Source organism: Lytechinus pictus, chromosome 16, assembly GCF_037042905.1.
Source record: "Lytechinus pictus isolate F3 Inbred chromosome 16, Lp3.0, whole genome shotgun sequence".
Lineage (NCBI taxonomy): Eukaryota > Metazoa > Echinodermata > Echinoidea > Temnopleuroida > Toxopneustidae > Lytechinus > Lytechinus pictus.
In genome coordinates, this window is record NC_087260.1 from 5,934,561 (window position 1) to 5,940,560 (window position 6,000).

General features: G+C 33.3%; 1 protein-coding gene across 1 annotated transcript in view; it reads right to left on the reverse strand.

The window, feature by feature from the left end:
• Nucleotides 1-3,148, reverse strand: part of LOC129279325 (replication factor C subunit 4-like) — a 38,143-nt gene extending 34,995 nt beyond the window's left edge. Inside the window, exon 1 of the mRNA XM_064110898.1 lies at nt 2,985-3,148. The gene's annotated coding sequence lies outside the window, so the exon portion shown is untranslated. The remainder of the gene's footprint in view (nt 1-2,984) is intronic.
• Between the last annotated feature and the right edge of the window lie 2,852 nt (nt 3,149-6,000).

Genomic DNA, 6,000 nt, shown 5'->3' on the forward strand with positions numbered 1-6,000 from the left:
CATTTCTTTTGATTGATTTAATCTGACAATTCTGGCAAATGGTGGAAACTGTCAATAATCTTTTAGTTGTGAATATACCCCTCCCTTTATCTATCACTCTCTTTGCCCCTCTCATCTCTGGGTCTCTCTCTTTCTCTCTCTTCTGTTCTCCGATTTCCCTCTTCCTTTCTATTGTGTGGTGTAACACTGTGTAATGAAAAAAAGAAAAAAAAGAAAAACAGAATCTCAACTAATTAAACGCTTGTAATGCATATTTAAAAATGGAAAGCTTATAGCTTTAACAGGATCAAGGACGAATATTGAAAATGAGAGACAAAATAACTAGACTGCATAACCTGATAGGATTTATCTGAAAGAGAAAACAATAATATATCATAAGTGATTTCCATGTAAGAAATACATTTCTCTATGCACAAGAAGGTGGATCCAAAATTGTGTTACGCCACTCCCTCCTTCACATCCACTAAAGGTCAACTGACTATAATCATAAATAACTTTGATTTGCGCGTGCACATCCTATATATAAGCCTACAACCTATTTAGAATGACAATAAAAATGAAAATAAAATTCAATTGGAAAATTACATCTTGGTGAAAAGAATAAGGGTGAACAATTTATTTTTTCAATTTTCCCATTTACATTATCACATGCAGTGAATTAAACATTCAGGCTGTTGAATCGATTTTGAATAAACTAGATTTTTTATTAATGAATTTAAAATTTGAATAACAGACACTATATGGAAATGCATTTTGATATAACCTAAAAAAGATGGGTATATGGAAATAAAAATGTACATCCTGCAACACAAGGTGATGACAAGGAAATTTTATTGAAAATGTAATACAGTAGTCCCAATGACATGATGCATTTGTGGAACAAAGGAAAATACCATAACGACAAATTTATGAAAATAAAAAAACAATTATACATAAAATTGATATCAATATAAAGTTGTTCATTCTATCAAAATTGCACAATTATTACAAAGGGGAATGAACATATATTTTACTTAAGTTCGAAATTTGCATTAGGTTCTGATTGTGTTAACATTTATTCCTTGATAAATTGTTTTAAAACATTATCAGCTAAGATATTTCATTTCATTTCATTTATTGGTTTCAGCAACACTTTTTCATAAACACATTAACAAAGAAAATACAATAATAATATGCGAATAACTGACAAGCAAAACATTGAACAAATTGTATTTTATATTAATACATATTGATATTTTTCATTTCATTTATTTATTTATTCATTTTTCCCAAAAAAATTATAATACAATAATTACAATAAATAAAACATATCAGAAAATACAAATGACATAAATCTTCAAATAAACCAAATATGATTTTTAGAAGGTTGCAGGGGTTGCCACTTTAAGCTAAGCTTGACTGCGTGGCAACCCCAGAAAACAATGATAATTATTGATTACAGTCTATGAAATGAATAAATTCTGTTCCCATGACTCTGTTCAGCTAGTTGTTTCCAAAGTTGATGCTTAAAACTTGCAGTCACTGAAGTCATTACCTTAATTGCATGACCTTTGAAAGCACATGCCATTATGATAAAAAAATTAGTGAGCAAGTACAATAACCAGCAGATAATACATAATGTGACTATTAGACCTGTGCCATTTTCCTCATCAGTCCAAGCAAGTGCTGTTGTCACAGTTATAAGGTCAAAGCATATACATACGTTAACACATATTGAATTAATCACACAAAGCTAACGTACTCTATGAGTGAATAAAGGTACGGTAGTGAGTACTGTCAGTATAGGCCCTGAACTTGTACTAACATAGTAATAGCTAGATGAACTCATGACAATCACCACACACCAAACACAGATGGGTTACATGCAGCATGGACCTACTAGGTCCATGCATGCAGCAAATCTGATATTTGTACATGTAGATGTAGATCCATTATTGCTTGTGAGGACACAGGTCAAAGCACTTTGAATCATTATTTCTTCTGCATTAATAAAGTAATCTTAATTGAATCACTGTCTGTCTTGATAGGTAAGCTCTGGTCTTGGACTTGGATTTTTTTATCTACTAGGATTAGACTAGGTCTACATCTACTATAGATCTTCACTAGACCCTAGTCCAGAGTAAATTTACTCAAGCACTGCAGTTCCTTTGTTAGATTAAAAATTTTAATGTAACAACTCAACTGCACTGCAGCCTTCAGTCTTAATATTTACTCTAGTCTTAGGGTCTAAATTAGACCTAGGCATACGGGTTTTCTAAAATCAGGAGTTTTAACACTTTGGCCTTAATAACAAAATAGTCTAAATATATATAGGGATACTTTCCTCTCTAATGGGATATTTCCATCTATATATTAGTAAAATTCAGATTAAGACTAGTAGATCCAACTTTAGACCAAAAGCTTCATTCAGTCTCTGTATTTTGGTTGTTCCGCTGAACTGTGTTGGCTCACTCACCAATACATAAATGGGGATTACAGTAAAATGTCAGGAATTGTTGAATAAAATCCCAGAAACGACGGTTATTCCTGTGTAATATAACTTAGTCTTAGACTAAGTTGAAAAGTGCCCTCACCCGCTGAGTTGGTGGCTCCATCCCTGCAATTAACCGCCTACGGCCTATAGAGTGGGCTAAGGTTTCCGCCGCCGAAAGCTCCGGCGGCGCAGCTCCTTATCTTTGGCTAGGGTCTTATGAAGGGTAGTCCCATATGCTAAATTTTATGAACTGTTTTTGGTAGAAAATAAATGGATTTCCCCAAAAATAACATGAAACAACTTGTTGAAAGATCATTCAACCTTGACAGTCATTGTAAAACACTATTACAACACGTTGAGGTGCAAAACATGATGACACAAAACTTGAAAAAAAATGCAATTTTTCTCTCATACCAAACACTTTTTTCGACATTATTTTGGAAGCCGATTTACGAAAAAATAACACCAGATGTATCTACAAAAAGTTAACTTTATATGTTAAAATACTCACATTGGCGTCTAGAAAATATATCCATGAGTTGAAAGTGTCGAGGTATTTAATCACTAAATGTGAGAAAATGTGTAGTTTATTGAAATTTCCGGAGGCATGCACTAAGCAGAAGATCACAAGCGCAGAAAATATGCCAGAGGGAACTAATTGGGGCTCCATGAAATATCGGACCAATCAGAGTACACTTCCGGTTTCGCCACTCTGTCTATTGATAACTCTGCAACGAACCAAGGCCCTATATAAACAAGGTTGCGACACCGGAAGTAGCCGTCATTTGCTCATGGAGCTTTTGAATAGTTCCAAATTCACCGAAGTTTGTGTACAAAGTCAATGGGGGAGATTTTTCGACAACAAATTTCAGGTAATAAAAATTGTTATTAAGAAAAACAAAATGATAGTTTTTAAAGAGAATTTTATGTGCTTCATTTTGATATGATTGGTTTGCAATAATTTTGAATTTTAACATGCTTTTTTACTAATTTTTAATAGTTCCAAGGCGTAAACATGACAGTAAAGATACGGTATGGGACTGGCAACTGTAGCCGGCAGTGGGGCTGGCTCAGTAGCCCGATAGCGCGTTTCCGTTTTACACCCTGGCGAAGGCATTTTCCGGAAAAATAGCCACAAAGCGACTAGTGAAGAGTCTACGTCTACGTTTGTTTACATAATCAGCTGGGCGCGCGATCCAAAAGTCCGCACCGAAGATATCCGCAGAACATACGTGCAAATGCAGCTGAGCTTATAGACCAAAAGCTTCAGTCTCTGTATTTTGGTTGTTCCGCTGAACTATATACGTTGGCTTCATGATTTTTTTTTTTACTTTATCGCACATGATCGTTTATATGAATGAAAACGAATAATAGCTAAAATATTGAAAAATAAAACACATAATTACCTTTTTTCATATTATATCTATCCTTATATCTATCATATCTGTCTATCCGCTATCTATCTTATAAATCAATCTATGGAACTACATGATATATCTATCTGTTAATTTGTCTATCTACTCTGTCTCTCTCATTCTCTATCTACCTATCTATCTATCTATCCATCTAACATCTATCTCTCAAATTCTCTATCTATACATCTGTCTCTCTTTTATTTCTCTCTATCCATCTATTAATCTACTCATGTGCAATATCAACACTGCCTCGACTTCCTTCGGGAGTCTATTTCCTCAGCTCTACTTTTCCCTTTTTTGTGCTCGATTCGATTCAATTACTACTTTATTTACTTGTTACCATTGTTAAATGTCTTGTATTGCATAATGAGTTTTTTTTTCTAAAGGTTGCCTCCTATTCTCTTTCAAATTCCCCCTCTTGCTTTCCCTTCTCTTTGTCTTATCCCAATTTCTTTCCCTTCTCTCACCTCTTTCTTCTTAATCTTTCATTCCGCTTTTTTCTTCTTTGGTGACACTTTGTATTACTTTTGGCCCTTTGTATTTATTTATGATACATTTCTTTTTCATCTGTATGAATTTGTATTGTATTTGATATTTATTTATAATGTTTACTTTATATTTTGTTATGATTCTATTTGTATGTAAACATTCACTTATTTCAGTCTTTGATCTCAAATTCTCTCTATCTATCCATCTGTCTGTCTTTTTCTCTCTATCCGTCTATATATCTATCTCTCAAATTATATCTATATAGATCTATCTATCTATCTATCTATGTAACTACAGTATCTATCTATATGTTAATCTTCTCTGTCTCTCATTCTTTATCTATCTAACATCTATCTATCCATCTGTCTTTCTCTAGTTCTCTAGTTCTCTAGTTCTCTCTCTATCAATCTATCTATCTATATGTAACTGCAGTATCTATCTATCTGTTAATTTGTCGCTCTTCTCTGTCTCTCTCATTCTTTATCTATCTAACATCTATCTATATCTCTCAATTCTCTATCTCTCTCTCCCCCTCTCTCTATCTATCTATCCATCTTTCTGTCTTCTCTCTCTCTATCTATCTATCTATCTTCTATCTATCTATTTTTTAATCTATCTCTCAAATTCTATCTCTATCTAATATCTATGTAACTACAGTATCTATCTATCTATCTGTTAATCTTCTCTGTCTCTCTCATTCTTTATCTATCTATCTATCCATCTGTCTTGTTTTCTCTCTTTCTCTATTTCTCTTTTTCCGTCCATATATATATCTATCTATCTATAACATCTCTCCCTCTCTCAAGGTCTCTCCCCCATCTATCTATCTATCTATCTTCTATCTATTTATCTAGCTATGTAACTACAGTATCTATCTATCTGTTAATTTGTCTATCTTCTCTGTCTCTCTCATTCTTTATTTATCTGTCTATCTAACATCTACCTATCTCTCAAATTCTCTATCTCTCTCTCTCTCCCCTCTCTCTATCTATCTATCCATCTGTCTGTCTTTCTCTATTTCTCTCTATCTATCTATCTATTTATCTATCTATCTATGTAACTACAGTATCTATCTATCTGTTAATTTGCCCATCTTCTCTGTCTCTCTCATTCTTTATCTATCTATCTAATATATATCTCTCAGATTCTCTCTCTCTCTATCTATCCATCTGTCTGTCTTTTTTTCTCTCTCTCTATTTCTCTTTATCCGTCCATATATCTATCTATCTATCAATCTATCTATCTATCTATCTATAACATCTCTCCATCTCTCAAGTTCTCCCCCCCCCCCCATCTATCTATCTATCAATCTATCTATCTATGTCTCTATCTATTTATCAGTCTTCTATATCTAAGTGTATCAATCCATCAAACTTCAATTTTCTTTTTATTGTATGTATCTGTTTATTTTTATTTTGTCTGTCATTCTATTCATTTAGTTAATAATTTATATTTAGAAAAAAAACTTTTTCTTAACTTTTCATAAAAAAAACCTAACTGCAAAAGCATGTTCGGATTTCACTCACATGACTGCTCTCTGTACATGAAATGCTCTGATCAGTAACTGTGCAGATTGCATGCGGTGGTGTGGGACTCGCCTGTGCATGTGTCGCACGCTGCAAC